We start from the raw sequence: 26196 nt of genomic DNA, 5'->3' as shown, positions 1-26196 counted from the left end.
AATTATTTTTCTCAAAATTCTATTTTAAAATATTCTAGTATTTATTTTCTTCTCAAAATTCTATAACACTTTCCTGATTTTTTCACAAATTGAAAAGCTACTAAGAATTATTGAAAATGTGAATAATGTATACTATAAACAAAGTTTCTATAGAAAATACTGTGGTATCTATATAATCTAAATTTTTTTGACCATGTAACCCAAATAGACTTTGTTGTAACTGTTCTGTACTTACTTTAGGATATAATTTATCACATATTTCATTAAAAATATTTCAATAATTGTCTTTGACATAAGCATTTTTTATAGATTGTTATTTCCCTCTGAAAATCTGATTGTATCAATCAATCAGGCTGATTTCAGCTACAAGTAATAGAAAAACCATAACTTAACTCCTTTAAATATTAATTGCATTTATTATCTCACATTAGAAGAAGCTCACAGCTAAGTTAATTAAGCAGGTTACTAACATTATAAACTAGGTTCTTTCTATTTGTCTTTATGCCAACCTCATATGTTAACTTAATCTAAACATGTGTTCCATTCATGATATCAAAATGGTTGACATGGACCATGAGCCTGCTGTACTCAACATTTCATATCATATTTATACAAGTCATCCAGCAGAGCCCCTAAATGCACATGCAACTAAGTTTGATTCCATATTCACTCATAAACCAGTCACTGGCAAGAGAAATATAATTACTTGATTAGAATAGATTCATCAGAATTGACCCCTTAAAGGACAATGTCATAATCCAGTGAAGGTAGATTATTGAAAAAATTCAGGTTCTATAAACAAAAGCTAATAGAGACTGCTATTGGACTGGCAACAAACTACTTCAGTGACTCTTAAGTGAATACGTACAATAACAAAATGAAATTTGATAAATCCCACTTTCAAAAAATAACTGAGGTAATTTGCTCTAAGTTAGTGACAGGGTTACTACAATAAGATTTCACTGCTTTCCAGCCTTCAGTTTTCTCTCTTTAATTTGTGTCTCTAGGTTTCTCCAGCTGGCAACCATATTTTAAGCTGCACCCCAGAGAAGTCAAGAATTGCCTTCAGTCTTCATTAACATGCAGTATGCATTTGAGTAGTTTTATTATTTGTATATTTTGCTGATATTTATACTCAGTTCATTATGAACTTTTTGTAGGTGAGAATTTATTATTTACAATATTTACTCTGGCTCTGTAATGGTTTTATTATGCAGGCACGGTTAAGATAATAAAAATAGAGCACCAACTCACCTTGAGAGCCTCTTGCTGTGGCTAAAGGCTTTTTATTAAATTTTCTGTGGCCATGGTAGTTAGCGCCAATGACAAAATTCCCCCATGGAACGAGATTCTGGGGGTTTGCTCATGGCAGATGAGATGATACAATTCCCCTTTTCCCATTGTTGGATGTAGTGCTTTCTGAAACCAAGTCTGAAACATGAAAGATAATTTTTGCTGAATGTCATACACTAGCACATTTGTCCAGCTACAATGAGAAACCCTTTAACAATGAAGATATGTTTTATTCCAATGACATTTCAGGAAATGAAATTCAAATTTGCTGACAGTAAGCTGTACTTTTTGGGAGTCGGCTTCTTCCAAATTTTCTTGCCTCATATAAAAAAGGTCAACTGTGGATAAAACTGGAGAGCAGTCATTTATCATATTTCTCACTCTGCAAATCTTCTAAGGGTTAATGGCATTGAAAGCTTTTGACTTAAATCTTTGCCCCCTTTTTCATTCTCAGTGTTTCAGTGCTGTGTTACTGTCTCTAATCACAAAGAGAAATCTCTTTGAAAGAGCATATTTACTGCAATGTCTTTTGTATTCCTTTTCATATATTTGCAGACCAATTTCATACAAGCATACAGAACCTGAAACAAGACTTCATGGAGATATGCTCCTGAAATGCTACATATATTTTTAAGACATTTTGTAGATTACATTTTGAAAGTTGTACATATCCTGAAACTCCCAATAGAGATCTCCCTCCTTATTACTTCATCCATATTGTCTGAATTTTGATCATTCTAACTACTTTAAATGGTATTTCATCTTTTTTTATGAAATATCAAAATATGAAAAAGAGCATATCTTTCCCTCCATTCAGCTTTTTGACAATGGCTAATAGTAGTTTAGTTGATTTTCAGTTTAGTTCTGCAGCCATTTATTGAGTTTGTACTCAGAGCATGACGTAGTGTTAAATAATGTGAGAAATACTAAAATGAGTGATGATGAGAAGCATATGTTCCAAAAGGGAGATAAAAAACAGACACATGATTTACTTAAGTCTACCAAGGCAGCTGTTAATAAGTGACATACGTGGTCTATGAGTTGAAGATTTTCATCTATACCGCTCACTGTTAGTCACTCAGTCATAGCTGACTCTGCAGCCTGTCAGGGTCCTTGGTCCATGGAATTCTCCAAGAAAGTATACTGGTATGGTAGCCATTCCTTTCTCCAGGAAATCTTCCCAATCCAGGAGTCGAACCTCAGTGTCCTGCATTGTAAGCAGATTCTTTACCATTTGAGCCACCAGGGAAGCCCTACCACTTACTAGATGGAAAATTACATGAAACATTTTGCTACTGTTTAATGGATCAAATCATTGGTTTCATTAGCATTGGAGAAGGAGTCTGCTTAGCAAGTTGTCCCTAGAGCCAGGAAAAGAGAAAGGTGATATGTTCCCTTTGGGAATTAAATTTTGGTAGCACTAGTGGTAAAGAGCCTGTCTGCCATTGCAGGGGCATAAGGGATGTTGGAAAGATCCCTTGGAGGAGGAAATGACAGCCTATTCCAGTATTCTTGCCTGGAGAATCCCATGGACAGAGGAGCCTGGTGAGCTACAAACCATAGGGTCACAAAGAGTTAGACATGACTAAAGCAACTTAACACACATAAACTCAAGGGAAGAAATAGATTCCCTGGACAGTATGAGTCTGTTGAAAATGCTAATATGTAAGTGAAGGATTTATGTTATCAAAAAGGGAAACCGTAGAAAGAGTCAGAGACACTTAAATTCAGTGGTTAATTCCACCATTGGCTGAGTGGATGTATTAGATGCATTAGCCATGGGAATTTGAATATTTCTCATTCTGATATCCAGTTTATCACAAGGATAGAGCTGAATATAAATCACAGGAGCCTATAAGTATCATTTCCCACTTATTGACAAAATAGCAAATACCATCAGATGGCTATGGCCAGCTAGCTTAACCTGATGCTTTTAAACATTCAACACGAACAATTGCCCTTATTTTGAGGTTTTGTTCAGTGTGTAGTTTTCAATTCCCATAAAATTCACTTTTTCATCCTCTTTTCTTTATGTTTCTTATTTCTATGTTCTTGAATTACACAGAAAATCCAAAATATTTTTTTTTTACTGATTATGTGGTCGTTTCCCATTCGCACTAGGTAACAAAAATATTCTGATCCATGTGGTAGCATTTTCTTTCTGGTGTCTCTCCCAGTCTCACTAGGTTTTTAGTTAAGTGTAATTCAACCTCTTGGGGCCAAATTTCCCCTGCTTACTGGCTAAATTCTGTCTGGATTTTTAAGGAGTCCAGCAGTGTTTCCTAGGATCAATGTTGAGGACCAATGCAGTGATTACCGTTTGCAAATGCACTTTCCTCTCTACTGATATCCCCAATTGTCAAGCTACTAAATTTCTGGTTATTTGATTCCAACAGTTTTTGCTTGCATCAGTTACAAAAGGGCATCCATTCAGTTCAGTCGCTCAGTCATGTCCGACGCTTTGTGACCCCATGAATCGCAGCATGCCAGGCCTCCCTGTCCATCACCAACTCCTGGAGTTCACTCAAACTCATGTCCATCGAGTCGGTGATGTTATCCAGCCATCTCATCCTCTGTCGTCCCCTTCTCCTCCTGCCCCCAATCCCTCCCAGCATCAGAGTCTTTTCCAATGAGTCAATTCTTCTCATGAGGTGGCCAAAGTACTGGAGTTTCAGCCTCAGCATCATTCCTTCCAAAGAACACCCAAGGCTGATCTCCTTTAGAAGGGACTGGTTGGATATCCTTGCAGTCCAAGGGACTCTCAGGAGTCTTCTCCAACACCACAGTTCAAAACCATCAATTCTTCGGTGCTCAGCTTTCTCCACAGTCCAACTCTCACATCCATACATGACCACAGGAAAAACCATAGCCTTGACTAGATGGACCTTTGTTGGCAAAGTAATGTCTCTGATTTTGAATATGCTTTCTAGGTTGGTCATAGTTTTTCTTCCAAGGAGCGAGCGTCTTTTAATTTCCTGGCTGCAGTCACCATCTGCAGTGATTTTGGAGCCCAACAAAATAAAATCTGACACTGTTTCCACTGTTTCCGCATCTATTTTCCATGAAGTGATGGGACCAGATGCCATGATCTTGGTTTTCTGAATGTTGAGCTTTAAGCCAACGTTTTCACTCTCCTCTTTCACTTTCATCAAGAGGCTTTTTTGTTCCTCTTCACTTTCTGTCATAAGGGTGGTGTCATCTGCATATCTGAGGTTATTGATATTTCTCCAGGCAATCTTGATGCCAGCTTGTGCTTCTTCTAGCCCAGTATTTCTCATGATGTACTCTGCATAGAAGTTAAATAAGCAAGGTGACAATATACAGCCTTGATGTACTCCTTTTCCTATTTGGAACCAGTCTGTTGTTCCATGTCCAGTTCTAACTGTTGCTTCCTGACCTGCATATAGGTTTCTCAAGAGGCAGGTCAGGTGGTCTGGTATTCCCATCTCTTTCAGAATTTTCCACAGTTTATTGTGATCCACACAGTCAAAGGCTTTGGCATAGTCAATAAAGCAGAAATAGATGCTTTTCTGGAACTCTCTTGTTTTTTCCACGATCCAGCAGATGTTGGCAATTTGATCTCTGGTTCCTCTGCCTTTTCTAAAACCAGCCTGAACATCTGGAAGTTCACAGTTCATGTATCACTGAAGCCTGGCTTGGAGAATTTTGAGCATTACTTTACTTGCATGTGAGATGAGTGCAATTGTGCGGTACTTTGAGCATTCTTTGGCATTGCCTTTCTTTGGGATTGGAATGAAAACTGACCTTTTCCAGTCCTGTGGCCACTGCTGAGTTTTCCACATTTGCTGGCATACTGAGTGCAGCACTTTAACAGCATCATCTTTCAGGATTTTAAATTATTCAACTGAAATTCCATCACCTCCATTAGCTTTGTTCGTAGTGATGCTTGGCATATTTCATTGCTAAACACAGTCCAACAAGTAAGTGTCCTAGTTACATCAATGAAAACATTAAAGAAAGAAAATGTTTTCAGTGTGCTCCTGGTATAAATATCTATAAGGTCTATCCTATTAGGATATCTGCATACCTTCGTTTGTTGCAACACATTTACGTATCAATCATTGAGCAGGCAGTGGCAACCCACTCCAGTACTCTTGCCTGGAAAATCCCATGGACTGAGGAGCCTGGTAGGCTAAAGTCCATGGGGTTGCTAAGAGTCAGACAGGACTGAACAACTTCACTTTCACTTTTCACTTTCATGCATTGGAGAAGGAAATGGCAACTCACTCCAGTGTTCTTGCCTGGAGAATCCCAGGGACGGGGCAGCCTGGTGGGCTGCCATCAATGGGGTCGCACAGAGTCAGACACAACTGAAGCGACTGAGCAGCAGCAGCCCCATTCCAGATGTATACATAATTTTTATATTAAAATTACTGAGAATTTGATTAACTGGAAGCCAAGGGAATTTAAGGGAAATTATTTGTAGGAGACAATATTAAAGAAATGTAAGGATAAAAACAAGACTTAAGGCTATTTTCCACAGGGTCAAGGCAATATTCTCAAGTAGTTTGAATTATTCTTTCTATCATTAATGAAGGAGAAAACATTGGATGTTATCATGCACATTAAAAACGGAATGATGTATCTTAGATTAGTGAAACTGTAATGACAGAAGAGTGAGGTCTTAATGCAATAAGATTAGTGGCCTTATCATGAAAAAGGACACCAAAGATATCTCTCTCTTGACCTTTCTGCATACCCACCCAGAGAAAAGGCCATGTAAGGACACTGAGAGAGCACCATCTGCAATTCAAGGAGAGAGGTCTCACCAGAAGCTGTTCTGCTAGCATTTGGAGCTTGGGCTTCCAGAAGTGTGAGAAAATAAATTTCTATAAGAAAATAAATAAACCACGCAGTCTGTGCTATTTTGTTATAGGAGCTTAACTTCATTAATAACTTCCAGGGAAACTGATGGGTGAAAAATCTTCTAATGTTTAGTAGAGTCATAATCTTCTAAGTTGAGGTAAATTTATAATATTGTGTTCTTGAACAGGAAATAAGTGGTGGCCATGCTAGGTTTCTGAATGAACACTCTTTATAAATATTATAACTATAAACAATTATGAAGACATTCTCCTAAAATAATTACTCCTCCAATTCATCATGATTTAAAATCAGTAGGAATTTAAATCTCACTATAACCTTCATTATCATTACCTAGAATTTATTATTTAATGGCAGCATGATTCTGAAAATCACTGTCTCAGAAATATGTAATTCTCTAGCTAAGTATCTTGGCTAATTTTTATGTTCATTGTCACTATCTGAAATTATCATGTTTTAATCTCCTTGGTATCTGTTTGCCTTACTAGAATGAAGGAATAAGAGTAAAATATTTTTCTGTCTGGTTCTCTGCTATATACCAGAAAATCAGACTCATTGTAACACACAGCAGGAACTTTATTAAAGAATTGAATTAATTTATATAAAAATGAATCAATATTTGAGTCCATGAAAATATTTTTCAAGTCTCTTTTATATATACATTATATATATATATATATATATATATATATATATATAATGTTTACAATGATGTGTTTCTTTAAAAGATACTTCACTCCTCCTCACTGTTATCAGAAATAAGTTTCAAATGAGACAGGATGACTTCCAGACTCTGGAAACCAATTAATGCACAGACCTAACTAGATTGCAACAGGTCACCAGTGAAAGTCCAAATCTTAAGGAGCAGAAATAACAGAATCAAGTGAATCTGGCAGACAGGTGGCAGTCAAAACAAAGGGACGTCAAAACGTAGCAGAAAAAATAGGTAAAAAAATGACTGAACACTAGGTATTTTCCAAATACTTACAAGATCTTTTGCACATGTAAGGAATACTATTTGTACATTTTAAACCATGAACTTTTTTTTCTATGTCTACTGTCCTATGACTACCATCTACTAGAGTATTGTCATTTATTCCTCTATATTGAGAACAGATACAGCCTGGAAAAAAAATGTTACATTAAATTCTAAGCGAATTTTTGCTCTTAATGTGTTAGATTCTACAGTGTTTCAGATATATGTATATATACATGTATATATGTATACATATATACTCATATATATGTATGTGTGTGTGTGTGTCTCTGTGTGTGTGGTTGTGGTTGTTGTTGTTGTTATTGTTCAGTTGTTAAGTCACATCTGACTCGGTGATTCCTTGAACTGCAGCATGCTAACCTTCCCTATCCTTCACTATTTCCTGGAGTTTGTTCAAACTCATATCCATTGAGTTGGTGATACCATCCAACCGTCTCATCCTCTGTCACCCACTTCTCCTCCTGCCTTCAATCTTTCCCAGCATCAGGGTCTCTTTAAATGAGTTAGCTCTTTACATCAGGTAGCCAAAGTATTGGAACTTCAACTTCAGCATCAGTCCTTCCAATGAATATTCAGGATTGATTTCTTTTGGGATTGACTGGTTTGATCTCCTTGCAGTCCAAGGGACTCTCAAGAGTCTTCTTCAGCACCACAATTCAAAAGCATCTATATGTGTTTTTTTTCAGATTCTTTCCCATTAAATATTATTACAAAGTATTCAGTATAGCTTCACTGCATTTTTTTTTTTTTCTTAACTCACAGAAAGTGAAGTAGCTTAGAACTAAAGCACCTTTTGCACTCAGTATGCCAGCAAATTTGGAAAACTCAGCAGTGGCCACAGAACTGGAAAAGGTCAGTTTTCATTCCAATCCCAAAGAAAGGCAATGCCAAAGAATGCTCAAACTACTGCACAATTGCACTCATCTCACATGCGAGTAAAGTAATGCTCAAAATTCTCCAAGCCAGGCTGCAGCAATATGTGAACCGTGAACTTCCGGATGTTCAAGCTGGTTTTAGAAAATGCAGAGGAACCAGAGATCAAATTGCCAACATCTGCTGGATCATAGAAAAAGCAAGAGAGTTCCAGAAAAGCATCTATTTCTGCTTTATTGACTATGCCAAAGCCTTTGACTGTGTGGATCACAATAAACTGTGGAAAATTCTGAAAGAGATGGGAATACCAGACCACCTGACCTGCCTCTTGAGAAATCTGTATGCAGGTCAGGAAGCAACAGTTAGAACTGGACATGGAACAACAGACTGGTTCCAAATAGGAAAAGGAGTACATCAAGGCTGTATATTGTCACTCTGTTTATTTAACTTATATGCAGAGTACATCATGAGAAACGCAGGACTGGAAGAAGCACAAGCTGGAATCAAGATTGCCGGCAGAAATATCAATAACCTCAGATATGCCGATGACACCACCCTTATGGCAGAAAGTGAAGAGGAACTCAAAAGCCTCTTGATGAAAGTGAAAGAGGAGAGTGAAAAAGTTGGCTTAAAGCTCAACATTCAGAAAACAAAGATCATGGCATCTGGTCCCATCACTTCATGGGAAATAGATGGGGAAACAGTGGAAACAGTGTCAGACTTTATTTTTCTGGGCTCCAAAATCACTGCAGATGGTGACTGCAGCCATGAAATTAAAAGACGCTTACTCCTTGGAAGGAAAGTTATGACCAACCTAGATAGCATATTCAAAAGCAGAGACATTACTTTGCCAACAAAGGTTCGTCTAGTCAAGGCTATGTTTTTTCCTGTGGTCATGTATGGTTGTGAGAGTTGGACTGTGAAGAAGGCTGAGCACTGAAGAATCGATGTTTTTGAACTGTGGTGTTGGAGAAGACTCTTGAGAGTCCCTTGGACTGCAAGGAGATCCAATCAGTCCATTCTGAAGGAGATCAGCCCTGGGATTTCTTTGGAAGGAATGATGCTAAAACTGAAACTCCAGTACTTTGGCCACCTCATGCGAAGAGTTGACTCATTGGAAAAGACTCTGATGCTAGGAGGGATTGGGGGCAAGAGGTGAAGGGGACGACAGACGATGAGATGGCTGGATGGCATCACTGACTTGATGGCCGTGAGTCTGAGTGAACTCCGGGAGTTGGTGATGGAGAGGGAGGCCCAGCGTGCTGGGATTCATGGGGTTGCAAAGAGTCAGACATGACTGAGCGACTGATCTGATCTGATCTAAAGCACCTTTTGATTTATAAGGATTTGATATTTGAAGAAATCTGGATTAGTTTGTGTCTAATAAATCAAGAGAGAAATTAAAGAGAGAGCACTGAGGCTTTGCTGAAAGCCCTGAAGTGGAGAATGCAGCATACAGCAACACTCTCCTATCTAACAAGAAAAAGAACACATATACTTCTAACTTAAGGGGAGAATCACAGAAGAGCTGAAAAGTGAAGAGGAATATGGGGAGGAAGACCATTATGAGAGTTGTTTGGAGCTTCCTTGCTGACCTCACAGGGCCACCATTGTGCAGGGATGACTAGAGAACCCCAGGGAGCTGGCTGAACTCCAGAGCAGAAGAACTTCTTGTGTGAATTCTGCACTTAAAGTTACTCATCAGCAGATTTGTCCATGACACTCTAGACACAAGAAGCTTCCTCGCAATATGTACCACTGAATTGAATTTTCACTCCAAATTTGCTTTGAATGGTGTCCCAAATCTAAGCCTTCAGATATAAGTTAATATCTAACAGGAAAACTTTATGTACACCATTCTGCATGCAAATACTTTACACTCACACACTAGGGCACACATTAATATGTGTCTTGTGATATCCCCATGGCACTTCAACAAATTGACTAAGAATAGAACTATGTGACTGAGCTTCCCTGGTGGCTCAATGTTTAAGAATCTGCCTGCCAATGCAAGAGACACAGGAGACATGGGTTCAATCCTGGGTTGGAGGATCCCCTGGAGGAGGAAATGGCAACCAATTCCAGTATTTTTGCCTGGGAAATTTCATGGAAAAATCCAAAATAGGTAAATCCCATAATCAGAGGTCAAGTTAGGAAGCTGAGACATTTATTGCCAACACAATGAGGGAGAGTTGCATGAAAAACAGGTGAACAGGGATTAGAGGTGAATACACAATAGCTGTCATTGTGTATTCAGTCATCCCAGCAGGCTCAAGGAAGAAAGAGGTAACAGGATACAGAATAGCCTCCTATCTCTCAAACTTTTGAAGTTATACCAATTTTTTCCCCAAATCCATAGTCATCCTGAGAGCACGAGCAGTAGAAGAAAGAAAAGAATGAGGAAAAAAATGGAGAGAGTTTAAATGGGAAGACAGTCCTGATATAGAGTTTAAATTTGAATTGATTTCGTTTACATATTGGCTGAGACTAAACATCTAAAAGAAGCTAGATTTTTAACTTGAAAAGCTATATTATATTTTTAGATTGAATATTATTGGACTTCAAGGTGGTTAGCAGTGCAATTAAATGAGGCAGTAGGGACAACCAAATTGGAGAAAAGATACATCTTGATGGACTTTTGATATCCTGATCCTTTTAGGATGTTTATTTTATCTGATAGATATTTTATGTAATGGAATTTGGGATAATAGCTCAGTTCTTATACAACTTAGTTTTATTAATTAAGTTACTCAAATTTATCCATACATTTTTATTTATTTTTCTGTAAAAAGGGAGATATGATTATAGAAATAGTATCCAAATAATATCAAGGATGAATAAATGAGACTTTGTAAGCAAAGCACTTAGAACCCCAAAGGTGCTCTTTTTTAAAAGCTATTTCCTGGATTTCCCTGGTGGTCCCATGGTTAAGAATCTTCCTGCCAATACAAGAGACACAGGTTTAACTCCTGGTTGAGGAAGATTCCACATGCCACAAAGCAACTAAGCCCAGGAGCAACAACTTCTGAGCCCATGTGCCTTAAGCTCACTGGAGAAACCACCGCAATGAGAAACCTGCACGCTGCAACTAGAGAAAGCATGAGTGCAGCCATGATGACCCAGCACAGACAAAACTAGAATAAAATAAAGAGGTAATAAAATCTTCTTCCTTCCACCCAATTTGCAGTGTATGCTATGTTCTAAATGATAGCTTTCTAATACATCCCTCAGACATGTCCTCAGATATGCTAGGCTAGGTGTTCACATACTTGCCAAATCACATGCAAGTTTTCTGAACAAGTGGGGACCATGGAAATTTCTGGGAGATAAACTCTCCTTTATAGAGAAGCAACATTGAGCTAAAAGCTATAAGAACCACCTCAAAATGGATTTTAGTATAAGATTGATATCACAGCCCATTAACTCACAAGGACAAGTTGATTGAGTTAGGAAGTAGCTTATTTGATTTATAAACAATACAGTAATTTGAAAACAGATGCTTTATGCATTTTGTTCTATTTCAGTTATTTGTAAGATTAGATTTTATTTCAAGTTAAACTTGGCAAATGCCATTGTTTGTGATAGCATCAAGCTCCAGCCTATTAAAATATATCTGTTCTACGCACCACACACTGGGACCTTCTGTCTTCATTCTGGGGGAGATTAATGCTGTGGCAGTGGGATGCAAAGGTTACACACCTTCTTGTTTTACATCCAGAAATAGTGATAAAACATGTATAGAAACCCCACTGGCAAAGAAACATGGTTTTAATCACTGTCTACATTTTTTTGCTTGCATATTCCTCCCTCTTGCTGAACATCAAAGTGCCTCTTTAGTCACAACAAAACAACTCCTGCAGGTGTTCATTTCTTCCCTGATGCTTTTTATCTCTCCTTGCTTCCCTGATTGCTCAGACTGTAAAGAATCTGCCTGCAACACAGGAGACCAGGGTTTCATCCCTGGTTGGGAAGATCCCCTGGAGAATGGCTACCCACGCAGTATTCTTGTCTGATGAATTCCATGGACAGATGAACCTGGCAGGCTACAGTCAAAGGTGTCAGAAAGAGTTGGAAATGACTGAGCAACTAACACTTTCATTTTTCACTTTCAGGGACTGTGGGCACCAATGTTTCTTCACCACAAGCTATGTTGCAAAAGAAAAAGAAAATCCCCCTATGATGACAAAAAAATTATTTAAATGAACCCTCATTGGGGTAAAAACTCACTTCTAGGTTATAATATATGTGAAAGTAAAAGTCATTTAGTCACATCTGACTCTTTGCAATGTCATGACTGTACAATCATGGAATTCTCCAGGCCAGAATACTGGAATGGGTAGTTTTTCCCTTCTCCAAGGGATCTTCCCAACCCAGGAATCGAACCAAAGTCTCTTGCATTACAGGCAGATTCTTTACCAGCTGTGCCATAAGGGAAGCCTAAGAATGCTGGAGTGGGTAGCCTATCCCCTTCTTGAGGGGATCTTCCCAACCCAGGAATTAAACTAGGGTCTCCTGCATTGCAGGTAGATTCTTTACCAACTGAGCTATCATTTAGTATGTCACATATTTCTTTGGCTAAAATTTTGGCAAATGCATGTACATGATAATTTGAGAATCTTAGTAGAGATAGTTCCATAAGGAACAACAGGACAGATTTAATACTCTTTTTGTAGTTTGCTAATAATAAGTGTAGGTTTCCCAGGTGGCACTAGTGGTAAAGAATCCACCTGAAATGCAGGAGAGACAGGAGATGTGGGTTCAATCCCTGGGTCCAGGAGATCCCCTGGAGGAAGAAATGGCACCCCACTCCAGTATTCTTACCTGGAAAATTTCATAGGCAAGAGGAACCTGGCAGGCTACTGTTCATGGGGCTGTTGGGGGAGTGTGTAAATTCCTCAGTTCTCTCTCACTGCAGCAAAAATTTGAAATGGCAGACCAGTGTTACAGCTATGTTACAGCTCAGTTTTAAACAGCAAACCAGTATTTCAGCTCAGTTTTATTTGGCAAGCAAAGGAAAATACATCCTCGAGGCATGAAGGCAGGCCAACACGAAAGAAGAGATGATAAGAGGGGCTCAACTTTGGCTCCTCTTTTCATATATTGTTTTTCCTCCCCCTGAACTTGCCCTATATAAATTGGGCTAGCCAGGGGGACTGTTTGTTTCACCTGAGATTCCCACTCCGGTCCTCAGACCACCCTTTATTCCATTTTTGCAGGCTTCTCCCTTCTTTGTCTTTTAGCCATTGATGTTTTCAACTTCTTTTTCCTAGTCTAACAGGGCCACACAGTGTTGGATACTTCTGAGCACACAGATGTAGATGTAGAATAATAAATGTACTAGTAGTTATCCAGTGCTTCCTCTATTAAATATGCCTATAATATACTATACTATATAAACTATAGCATCATTTCTAGGGATTTACATTATCTTCTTGACAAAAGCAGTTAAAGAAATAACTGTGCTGTGCTTAGTCATTCAGTTGTGTACAACTCTTTGCCACCCCATGGACTGTATAGCCTGCCAGGCTCCTTTGTCCATTGGAATTCTCCAGGCAAGACTACTGGGATGGTTTGCCATGCCCTCCTCCATGGTATCTTCTCAACCCAGGGATCTAACCCAGGTCTCCCACATTGCAGGCAGATTCTTTGCCATCTGAGCTACCAGGAAAATCCATTTAATATGAGCCTAATTTCTTCTAGTTAATAGGAAATTAAGCAAATGGCAATTTTTGATAGTCAAGTGATATGTCATGCTTTCACATAATAAAAATCATAGTTCATCAATTTTTTTCTTGTCCAAACTCTGTTAATATTACTACTATTGTTTGGGTTTTTTATTCTCCTTTAGACCCTTCAGGAAATGTGCTTAAATCTCTTTTTAAAAGAAAAATAGTCTCCCAAAGAATATGTAAGATAGATTATACATCTGTAAAACATATGTTGTGATAGTTATTTTTGGTATTATCTTTCTTCTTAATGGAAGAATCATGATGATTCATTCGTTGGTTCATTCACTTTACATTCATTCACTTAGCATAGAAAATGTTTAACTATCAAAAAGACAACAGTATCATTTTCCTTCAATTATTCTTTTGACAGGGAGAAGTAGATAATTGGAAAAATATGAAAAAAAAGAGTTTTATGAAAACTATTATAAACACATGGTAGTTATAATAATGTTGCTCCCGACAGTCCTTTTCAATTCCCTTTTCTTTGGAAACTTGGAAAATTTCCTCCATGCCATTTTACAGTAAGGGTGGATTTTTCAATCACGGTACTCCATTCTTCCTGGACAAAAACTGGGCACATTTCTCATTCCAGACCAATCTTAACAGTCCTGAAATATTGATCAATATTGTTTCAGAAGGGTTACTTAAGACAAGTGGGATCCAGAAAAGTCTTTTGGAGGGTTAAATAAAATATCAAAACAAAGATTATTTATTTATGTCTATGTATGTGTTCTCCTAAAATATTTATGATTACAAAGAAGGAATATAATTAATGTAAATTTATTAGCAATCATTTTCTACAAGAACTTTTTATTATCACAGAGGCGATATTCACCAGGAAACAGAACCTAGTAAGAATGAAAAAAAGAGCTCTCAGCCCCAGGTAATTGCAGCCTCCACCACTTTCGGGCCTAGTAGCCTGAATCAAAATAAATAAATAAAAAGGTCATGGGTGACCTGTGCTCGGACATCACCGAGGCCATGCTATATGAAAAGTTCAGTCCTGCGGGGCCTGTGCTGTCCATCTGGGCCTGCTGTTATACGATCACCCGCCGCTCCCTGGGTTATGCCTACGTCAACTTCCAGCAGCCGGCCGACGCTGAGAGGGCCTTGGACACCATGAACTTTTATGTAATTAAGGGAAAGCCGATCCGAATCATGTGGTCTCAGAGGGATCCGTCTCTGAGAAAATCTGGTGTGGGAAACGTCTTCATCAAGAACCTGGACAACTCTATAGATGACAAGGCACTTTATGATACTTTTTCTGCTTTTGGGAACATTCTGTCCTGCAAGGTGGTGTGTGATGAAAACGGTTCTAAGGGTTATGCCTTTATCCACTTTGAGACCCAGGAGGCTGCCGACAAGGCCACTGAGAAGATGAAGGGCATGCTCCTCAACGACCGTAAAATTTGTGGGCAGATTCAAGTCTCAAAAAGAGCGGGAAGCTGAACTTGGATCCAAAGCCAAGGAACTCAGCAATGTTTACATCAAAAACTTCGGGGAAAAGGTTGATGATGAGAATCTGAAAGAGCTATTTAGCCAGTTTAGTAAGACCCTAAGTGTCAAGGTGATGAGAGATCCCAGTGGGAAATCCAAAGGCTTTGGCTTTGTGAGTTATGAAAAACACGAGGATGCCAATAAGGCTGTGGAAGAGATGAATGGAAAAGAAATCACTGGGAAGGTCATTTTCGTTGGCTGTGCACAAAAGAAAGTGGAGTGGCAGGCCGAGTTAAAGCGAAAATTTGAACAGCTGAAGCAGGGGAGGATATAGTCGCTATCAGGGGGTGAATCTCTACATTTAAAACTTGGATGAAACCATCGATGACAAGAAGTTAAGGAAAGAGTTTTCTCCTTTTGGATCAATCGCCAGTGCTAAGGTGATGCTGGAGGATGGGAGAAGCAAAGGATTTGGCTTTGTCTGCTTCTCGTCCCCTGAAGAGGCAACCAAAGCAGTCACAGAGATGAATGGATGCATCGTGGGCTCCAAGCCACTGTATGTCGCTCTGGCCCAGAGAAAGGAGGAGAGAAAGGCTCACCTGACCAACCAGTATATGCAGCAGGTGGCTGGGATGAGGGCACTGCCCACCAATGCCATCTTAAATCAGTTCCTGCCTGCAGCTGGGGGCTACTTTGTGCCAGCAGTTCCACAGACTCAGGGATGACCTCTGTATTACACACCTAACCAGTTAGCACAGATGAGGTCTAATCCACACTTGCAGCAAGGTGGGAGACCTCAAGGCTTCCAAGGAATGCCAAGTGCTATACACCAGTCTGGGCCTCGTCCAGCTCTTTGCCATCTGGCTCCAACTGGTAATGCTCCAGCCTCTGGTGGCCTCCCTACTACCACTCAGAGAGTCAGGTCTGAGTGCCCTGACTGCTTGGCTATGGACTTTGGTGGGGCTGGTGCCGCCCAGCAAGGGCTGAGTAAAAGCTGCCAGTCTGGAGGTGTTCCTACAGCTGTGCAGAACTTAGCGCTTCGTGCTGCTGTTGCTGCCACTGCTCCTTGGGCTGTTGCACCTTACTAATATGCCTCCAGCATCCGCAGTCCTCACCCTGCCATCCAGCCCCTGCAGGCACCCCCACCTGCGGTCCATGTTCAGGGGCAGGAGCCGCTGACTGCCTCCATGCTGGCCACAGCAACCCACCCCCGCTCAGGAACAGAAGCAGATGCTGGGTTAACATCTGTTCCCACTTATCCAGATGATGCACTCGAACCTGGCTGGGAAGATAACTGGGATGCTGCTGGAGATCAACAGCTCGGAGTTGCTGCACATGCTGGAGTCTCCCGAGTCTCTCTGCTCCAAGGTGGAGAAGGCTGTGGCGGTCCTTCAGGCTTATCATGCCAAGAAAGAAGCTGCTCAGAAGGTGGACGCTGTTGCTGCTGCTACCTCTAAAGACAAGGATGAACCGATTCAAAAGCCAAATAAACTCTCATGGAATTCAGCTCAAGGTTTGAAGACTTCCTAGCTTGTCCTATGGACCTCAACACCAAGAACCCCATTTGCAAATTTATTAGCTCATTTTGTATCAAAAGGTCAATTATGAAGCACCTAGAATTTTTCAATTTAAAGAATGTATTCTCTGGGTTCTGCTATGGCCCAGACAGTGTTAACTTTTTTTTTTTTTCTATTGTGGGTTTTAATTTTTTTTTCCCCCAAGAAATTGGTTTTATTTGATGTACCCAAGTCTTAAGTTTCTCAATAAAGGAAAAAATCTCCATTAAAAAAAAAAAGAATAAAAAAAGAGAATGGAAACACTAATGAATGAGAAAGAGAGAGAGAAAGAGAGATAACTATTGGCATAATTTGAGCTCCTGGAATCAAATGTAACTAAAGCCAGATTTCTCCACCTACTTCCTAATTACTGGAATCAGCAAATTCCTTTTAAAACATAATAATAATAGTACTGCTGTTGCTAAGTCGCTTCAGTCATGTCTGACTCTGTGCGACCCCATAGACGGCAGCCCACCAGGCTCCCCCGTCCCTGGGATTCTCCAGGCAAGAACACTGGAGTGGGTTGCCATTTCCTTCTCCAATGCATGAAAGTGAGAAGTGAAAGTGAAGTCACTCAGTCGTGTCCGACTCTTAGCGACCCCATGGACTGCAGCCTACCAGACTCCTCCATCCATGAGATTTTCCAGGCAACAGTACTGGAGTGGGTTGCCATATTGAATATTATTGTAGCCGAATGTGAGCAGTAATCTTTCCCTGCTGTCTCAGATGTTTGTATCCAGCCTAAATGTAGAGGACAATGCTTTCAGTTCCAAATCCTCAGGTGAGGTTCTCATCTATTTTACAGACTCCCTAAAAGATCCTCTAACTAATTCAGCCTGCTATCACCCTTTACCCAGAGGATATTTGAAAGAAGAAAAACAGTAAATCTAATTGTCCCATATTTTCCTGTGGCTGAAATAGCACCAAACTTAACCCTATTGTTCAGACAAAAATCCAAAAGTTTTCCTTAGTTTCTCACTTTCCTTAACCTTTACTTCAAATCCTTTGGATCCAATGGCCGTACCTTTAAAATATATCTGTAATCAAACTAGTTGTTACCTTTTTTACTTGACAACCAGTCATTAACACCATTATCTCCTTCTCATAAAGGGAAAAGTTAAAATTTTACATAGCCTCCTACTCCTTTTGCCTCTGTAACTCAGCTTGCTCCTTGCAAAATCTGGATCACATAGGCCATGGATCACATAGTCTCAGAAAGTGGGGACTCACAATACTAGGAACTGGAACTTATCTCACTAACCCTTGTCCTGCTGTTTGCAATCACCCGGCCCTGCAAACTGATTTAATCATGCCTGTATGTGCATAAAAACTCTCTAACCGCTTTGTTGCAGCTCAGAGCTTGGAGTGTCAACTCCTCTGGCCCTGCTGTAATAAACCTGAGTTCTCCAACTCTCTAAGTGTAGTGCTTGGTTTCTCAAGTGCTGGTTTCTGCAACATTTCTGGAGGCTTCAGTGAGATTCCAACCATGCCAGCCCCCTGAGTCAATGGACTGGTGGCTCAGTTGGGCTAGAGTGAAGGAACCCTGAGACAAACAAGGAGGTGTTCCACCTGATAGTATTCTGGGTTCTCTTTCAGACTGGTGTTCTGACTTTCTGGATGGCCGAGCCCTGACCAGATTCATTGGAGGGATGGACCAACTCACGAGGAATGGCCACAGGTAAGGTCCTGGGGCCAGTCCCCAGTCAAGTCCTACCCCAACAGGAAGAAGAGGAGACTGATCACCTCCCTGAAGCTCCCAGGAAGGGGGCAACAGTTAAGGAAACCTGGGGGTTTGGGAGGAGGGATGCATTATGATAGCCTATGAATGATTGTCACTGTGTGATTGATGATTGAACACAGTAAGAGAAATTTTTCTTTTTGGAAACTGCACAAAAAAAAATTCTTTTTGCATATGCAGTTAAAAACAACTAGCTTGTTAAAAGGCCTGCTTAAGGAAAAGTTTGAAGTTAACCCTTTCCATGTCCTTGAAATACACAGCCAACTTTGCCTGAGACTTCAGCCTTGGGCAAATTAGAACTTCAAGCAAGAAAAATAAAAAGGGTGTTAAAGAGATATTTTAAATCTCAAGCAGAAAACAATAAGATCTCTGTCTGTCTGGATTTATGTATACCTCAATGTTACGTCTTTTGCTTTTTTTCTGATAATATTATTGAAGTTGTGAATGAGTTCTAATTTAATTGGCCTAAAGAAAAGTAAGTGCTTACAATCAAACAATTCTAAATACAAGAAAAATTAACCTAAATAAATTTCAGATTCATGTAAACTGGGAAATATTCTATATTAAATACCTAGTATTAATGTCTGCTAATCTAATAAAGAAGTAGGATGTATATTTTTAATAAAGAAGATATAAAAAATAAAATTACATTTTATAAAGGGAAAAAAAAGTAGGTCTGACTTACAAGTGGCTGTTACAGAAAGTGATTAAAACTTTGTGGAAAGTGGACACCGAAAAAAGTTTTGTTCCTGGTTAGGGCTCGGCGGCTGTGATGGACCACACAGAAGCGTGGCTGAGGGGAGCTACCCCTCGCCTAAGGTCAGAGGCAGTGGCCAAGAGGAGCTACCCCATGCCCGAGGTCAGGGGCTTCGGAAAGAGGAGCAACCCCAAGTCCAAGGAGCAGTGGCTGCGCAGGCACAGGAGGGCCGAGAGGAGCTACTCCACAGTCAAGGTCAGGAGGGATGGCTGTGAGGAGATAGCCCTCGTCCAAGGTAGGAAGCAGCGGCTGCACTTTGCTGGAGCAGCCGTGAAGAGATACCCCACGTCCAAGGTAAAAGAAACCCAAGTAAGACAGTAGGTGTTGCAAGAGGCATCAGAGGGCAGACACACAAACCATACTCACAGAAAACTAGTCAATCTAATCACACAGACCACAGCCATGTGTAACTCAATGAAATTCAGCCATGTCGTGTTGGGGCCACCCAAGATGGGTGGGTCAAAGTGGAGAGGTCTGACAGAATGTGGTCCACTGGAGAAGGGAATGGCAAACCACTTCAGTATTCTTGCCTTGAGAACCCCATGAACAGCATGAAAAGGCAAAATGATAGGATACAAAAAGAGGAACTCCCCAGGTCAGTAGGTGCCCAATATGCTACTGGAGATCAGTGGAGAAATAACTCCAGAAAGAATGAAGGGATGGAGCCAAAGCAAAAACAGTACCCAGTTGTGGATGTGACTGGTGATAGAAGCAAGGTCTGATACTGTAAAGACCAATATTGCATAGGAACCTGGAATGTTAGGTACATGAATCAAGGCAATTTGGGAGTGCTCAGACAGGAGATGGCAAGAATGAACGTCAATATTCTAGGAATCAGTGAACTAAAATGGACTGGAATGGATGAATTTGAATCAGATGACCATTATATATACTACTGTGGGCAGGAATCCCTCAGAAGAAATGGAGCGGCCATCATGGTCAAAAAAAGATTCCAAAATGTAGTACTTGGATGCAATCTCAAAAACGACAGAATGATCTATGTTCATTTCCAAGGCAAACCATTCAATATCACAGTAATCCAAGTCTATGCCCCAACCAGTAACGCTGAAGAAACTGAAGTTGAATGGTTCTATGAAGACCTACAAGGCCTTTTAGAACTAACAACCAAAAAAGATGTACTTTTCATTATAGGGGACTGGAATGCAAAAGTAGGAAGTCAAGAAACACCTGGGGTAACAGGCAAATTTGGCCTTGGAAGACGGAATGAAGCAGGGCAAAGGCTAATAAAGTTTTGCCAAGAAAATGCACTGGTCATAGCAAACACTGTCTTCCAAAAACACAAGAGAAGACTCTACACATGGACATCACCAGATGGTCAACACTGAAATCAGATTGATTATATTCTTTTTTTTTTTTTTTTCTAATTTTATTTTATTTTTAAACTTTACATAATTGTATTAGTTTTGCCAAATATCAAAATGAATCCACCACAGGTATACATGCGTTCCCCATCCCGAACCCTCCTCCCTCCTCCCTCCCCATACCATCCCTCTGGGCCGTCCCAGTGCACCAGCCCCAAGCATCCAGCATCGTGCATCAAACCTGGACTGGCAGCTCGTTTCCTACATGATATTTTACATGTTTCATTGCCATTATATTCTTTGCAGCCAAAAAAGGAGAAGTTCTATGCAGTCAGCAAAACAAGACTGGGAGCTGACTGTGGCTCAGATCATGAACTCCTTATTGCCAAATTCAGACTTGAAGAATGTAGGGAAAACCACTAGACCATTCAGGTATGACCTAAATCAAATTTCTGATGATTATACAGTGGAAGTGAGAGATAGATTTAAGGGACTATATCTGATAGATAGAGTGCCTGATACTATGGATGGAGGTTTGTGACATTGTACAAGAGAAAGGGAATAAGACCATCCCCATGGAAAAGAAGTGCAAAAAAGCAAAATTGCTGTCTGGGGAGGCCTTACAAATAGCTGTGAAAAGAAGAGAAGCAAAAAGCAAAGGAGAAAAGGAAAGATATTCCTATCTGAATGCAGAGATCCAAAGAATAGCAAGGAGACATAAGAAAGCCTTCCTCGGTGATCAGTGCAAAGAAATAGAGGAAAACAACAAAATGGGAAAGACTAGAGATCTCGTCAAGAAAATTAGAGATATCAAGGGAACATTTCATGCAAAGATAGGCTCGATAAAGGACAGAAATGGTATGGACCTAACAGAAGCAGAAGACATTAAGAAGAGGTGGCAAAAATACACAGAAGAAATGTACAAAAAAGATCTTCACGACCCAGATAATCACGATGGTGTGATCACTGACCTAGAGCCAGACATCCTGGAATGTGAAGTCAAGTGGGCCTTAGAAAGCATAACTACAAACAAAGCTAGTGGAGGTGATGGAATTCCAGTGGAGCTATTTCAAATCCTGAAAGATGATGCTGTGGAAGTGTTGTACTCAATATGCCAGCAAATGTGGAAAACTCAGCAGTGGCCACAGGACTGAAAAAGGTCAGTTTTCATTCCAATCCCAAAGAAAGGCAATGCCAAAGAATGCTCAGACTACCGCACAATTGCATTCATCTCATATGCTAGTAAAGTAATGCTCAAAATTCTCCAAGCTAGGCTTCAGCAGTATGTGAACCAGGAACTTCCAGATGTTCAAGCTGGTTTTAGAAAAGGCAGAGGAACCAGAGATCAAATTGCCAACATCCACTGGATCATCGAAAAAGCAAGAGAGTTGCAGAAACACATCTATTTCTGCTTTATTGACTATGCCAAAGCCTTTGACTGTGTGGATCACAATAAACTGTGGAAAATTCTGAAAGAAATGGGAATACCAGCCCACCTGACCTGCCTCTTGAGAAACCGATATGCAGGTCAGGAAGCAACAGTTAGAACTGAACATGAAACAACAGACTGGTTCCAAATAGGAAAAGGAGTATGTCAAGGCTGTATATTGTCACCCTGCTTATTTAACTTCTATGTAGAGTACATCATGAGAAACACTGGGCTAGAAGAAGCACAAGCTGGAATCAAGATTGCCAGGAGAAATATCAATAACCTCAGATATGCAGGTGACGACACCCTTTTGACAGAAAAAGAAGAGGAAGTAAAAAGCCTCTTGATGAAAGTGAAAGAGGGGAGTGAAAAAGTTGGCTTAAAGCTCAACATTCAGAAAACGAAGATCATGGCATCTGGCCCCATCACTTCATGGGAAATAGATGGGGAAGCAGTGGAAACAGTGTCAGACTTTATTTTTTGGGCCTCAAGATCACTGCAGATGGTGACTGCAGCCATGAAATTAAAGGACGCTTACTCCTTGGAAGGAAAGTTATGACCAACCTAGATAGCATATTGAAAAGCAGAGACATTACTTTGCCAACAAAGGTCCGTCTAGTCAAGGCTATGGTTTTTCCAGTGGTCATGTATGGATGTGAGAGTTGGACTGTGAAGAAAGCTGAGTGCTGAAGAATTGATGCTTTTGAACTGTGGTGTTGGAGAAGACTCTTGAGAGCCCTTTGGACTGCAAGGAGGTCCAACCAGTCCATCCTAAAGGAAATCAGTCCTGGGTGTTCTTTGGAAAGACTGATGCTAAAGCTGAAACTCCAGTACTTTGGCCACCTCATGTGAAGAGTTGACTCATTGGAAATGACTCTGATGCTGGGAGGGATTGGGGGCAGGAGGAGAAGGGGACAACAGAGCATGAGATGGCTGGATGGCATCACCGACTCGATGGACATGACTTTGTGTTAACTCCGGGAGTTGGTGATGGACAGGGAGGCCTGGCGTGTTGCAATTCATGGGGTCACAAAGAGTCAGACACGACTGAGCAATTGAAATGAACTGAACTGGATTGAACTGAATTGAACTGAATTGAGGACTGACTAAGTTTTAAATAAATTTAATTAAGTTTACCTAAATGAGTTCTAAGTAAACTGGTACAAAAACTTAAATTTGGCCTTTCTCTCTGCTAAGAGCATATGATTTTTTCAGATGTTGAACTGTTTTTAACTATTGATTTAAGTTTCTTTACCTCTTAATTGATCTGTTCAATATTTACTTTTGAAATCTTTTGTTACCTTTGGCTAAGTAAATAAGTATTATTTCACAGTGACTTATATGATCCTACCTGACTGAGTGTTATAAACCCTTTTGATATTTATCAACAAAAATTCCTAAATAACTTGACTTCTAACTAACTTTTGGATGCTTCAGAGGCCCCCGAGACATTCCAAAGAGCTATTAAGCTACCTAGGTTCATTGGATGTGTTAAATTACATGGGAAGTACTGTTGAAGGGGTGATAAATCTTTTCAGATTTCACTGTATGGCTGATGTTACTAATATAGATATCCTAAAATTATGTGAAATTCATACTGATATGCCCTGATAAAAGATGGTCAAATATAATTCTAGTTATCATATTAAAGTGTTATGACCAGGTTTCTTTGTCAATTGCAATAGAATTAGATTTTAACATGACTTCTATGGTTTTACTCTCATGCCTTTAGAAGAATTCTGCTAGTTCTTCAAAATTTATGGAAAAGACTTTCTAAGATTAAGCAGAAAAACAAATTTTGTTTCTAACAGTAAGCTGGTACCAGAGAGGAATTTTGTCTTCTCTCTGTTTAGAGAACAAAGTTTTCTTAGAATGCAGCTTTTGATAACAGATTATGAATTTCTTTGCCTCTAAGTAATTTACATTGGTTTTTAAAATCTTTTTGTTACTTTGGTAAAGTAGATAAACATTATTTAATATTCTGGTACATGTAGACAAAGCTCATTCTGCTTCTACAAAAAAATAACTCTTCACAGTTAGGCTTTTGCTACCCTGATGTTCTTAAAACATGGCAAAAGTCTACTCCTAAATCAAGAAATTAAAAATGGATAAACAACAGCTGAAAATCAAAGAGCCAGGGCTATGGGAAATCCAAGACAGCCACTTGGCTTTTCCTGGCTCCCTGATAGATCTCATTTTTTTTGATGGGTTAAAACCTTTTCTGGCTACAGTGTTAATGCCCTGACAATGAGTTCTCAAAAAAAAAAAAATGAAATACTTATATTTCACTGAATATTAAGTTATAGTTTTGTTAATTAGGGTCTCTGCTTACTAAGACTCGCTTCTGAAATAGTTCTTGTTATGTTATATTGCTAAAACGTTTAGTTAAGTTATTAAAAAGGACACTCTAAGATTGTTTCTAAAGCTTATCTCAGTAACCAGTCTTTGGATAAAGGTCAGATGCTCCATGATGCACAACCAGGAGATTAGCACTTGGCCATAATTATTTAACTGAGTCAGATGACCTGGGGTATATCAGACTATACCCAGTGAAAGTTCTTGACTTAAATTCTTGCTTGTGACTTTAAAAATAACTGCCAGCTATATTATTTTCTATGCAGCTTGTTTCAGAAGATTATTCCTTACATTACCAAATGTGTGACTGAGCCTGTGATAAAATGCTGATATGCAGTTCCATATGAGATCAATAATTGTAATAATGTAGCTCTAGATAGAGGAAGAAGCAACACAAGGAAATATTTTCCTAGACCAAGAGGCTAATAAGGTAGGTATGGTCCAGAGACCTTTGCTACTTACAAAGCCTGGTCTAGTGACAACACATTGAGTGGCTTGTCAATGGAATCTTTCTTAGACCCGGGAATGAGCCTTCCTACACCGTGGGACACAATGACCATGAAATGCTCCCAAAACATGGTCAAATATGTGGCTATGAAGGGGCCCTGCAGACTGAATGTTGGCCCTTGCCATCTGCCTCTACAAAGACTAAATCATGACCACTACAAGATGCTGACCTTCAATACCCCCTTGAAAAGAGTTCATGGTGGAGACAAAAAATAAGGTACTCTGTGCTCTGGGAAAAAACAAACAAACAAAAAAAACACAGGTCTTCAGGTAGTCAGATGTTTTCAGGTGAAGATTTTTATGAGTCCAAATTCTTGCATCTTCTCATACCTAGAAGAACGCTAATATAAAGAATCAGTATCTGAACCTGGTTCTCTTGGTTAGCCCCTCAGCAGCTTTCCTACATCTAATCTTTGGGCCATATATCTTTACCTTTCTTGTTAAGTTTGTTTCTTCAAATAGTAGTACGACAAGAATATCCCCTATCCAACACCCAGACAATGCTAAAACAAGCTGCTTTATCATTCTGTGGACTCTCATCTCCCTCTGTAAATACACCCTGAGGTCCTCAAGCTATTCTCCCTTTGAGATTTTATATGGGAGACAACTCCCAGTGGGGGGAAAAAAAAGGTCAAAGGAGACCACCAACAACTAGCTGGCCTGGAGATGTCCCAGCACCTTCAGGTCCTGGAAAAGTCTTCAACTGTATCACCGAGAAACCTTAGAAAGGACACCCATTCCTTTGGGCAATTGGGTTCATCCCTATCAGCCAGGAGATGAAGTATGGGTTAATGATTGGGAAAAAACAAAAAACTTCAGCTAGTTTGGACAGGCCCTCACATAGTCGTCCTGGCAAACCTTATTGCTGTTAGAGTTATAGCTGTCATCCCTTGGATCCACCACACCAGAGTCAAGAAGGCAGAGACTCTCTGTGTTGAGGACACCTGGAAAGCAGTTTGGACCCCACAAACCTCCTCAAGTTCTGGTTTCAAAGACAACAGCCATCATCCACAAAGGACTCAGCCCTGCTGTAGTCACTCCAGAAGCTACTAGTCAACACATGGCAGAAGCTTGAGGATTCTTAAGCCTTGCTCCAGCTATACTCTGGCAGCTGGTTGGTCAATGCACGTTGGAAGCTTGAGGATCTGGCTATCAAAACATCAGTGGATTTCATTTTCAACCCTGGCCTCTATCCCTAATCAGTATTATTGCTGTGCTCTTCATTACAGGACCAACTAGACTCCCTGGCTGAGGTGGTTTTACAGAATAGGACAGGGCTAGACCTACTGACAGCTAAAAAGGTAGGACTCTGCCTCTTCCTAAATGAAGAATGCTGCTTTTATGTAAACCAGTCAGAA

The 26196-nt window shown here is 39.9% G+C and overlaps 1 pseudogene; it reads left to right on the top strand.

Moving 5' to 3' along the window:
* The first annotated feature begins 14685 nt into the window (after positions 1-14685).
* Positions 14686-16830, top strand: LOC109560138 (polyadenylate-binding protein 4 pseudogene; annotated as a pseudogene).
* Positions 16831-26196: the final 9366 nt, after the last annotated feature.

The sequence above is a fragment of the Bos indicus genome, chromosome 6 (genome assembly GCF_029378745.1).
Source record: "Bos indicus isolate NIAB-ARS_2022 breed Sahiwal x Tharparkar chromosome 6, NIAB-ARS_B.indTharparkar_mat_pri_1.0, whole genome shotgun sequence".
Taxonomy (NCBI): Eukaryota; Metazoa; Chordata; class Mammalia; order Artiodactyla; family Bovidae; genus Bos; species Bos indicus.
This window is presented reverse-complemented; position numbering and strand designations above follow the sequence as displayed.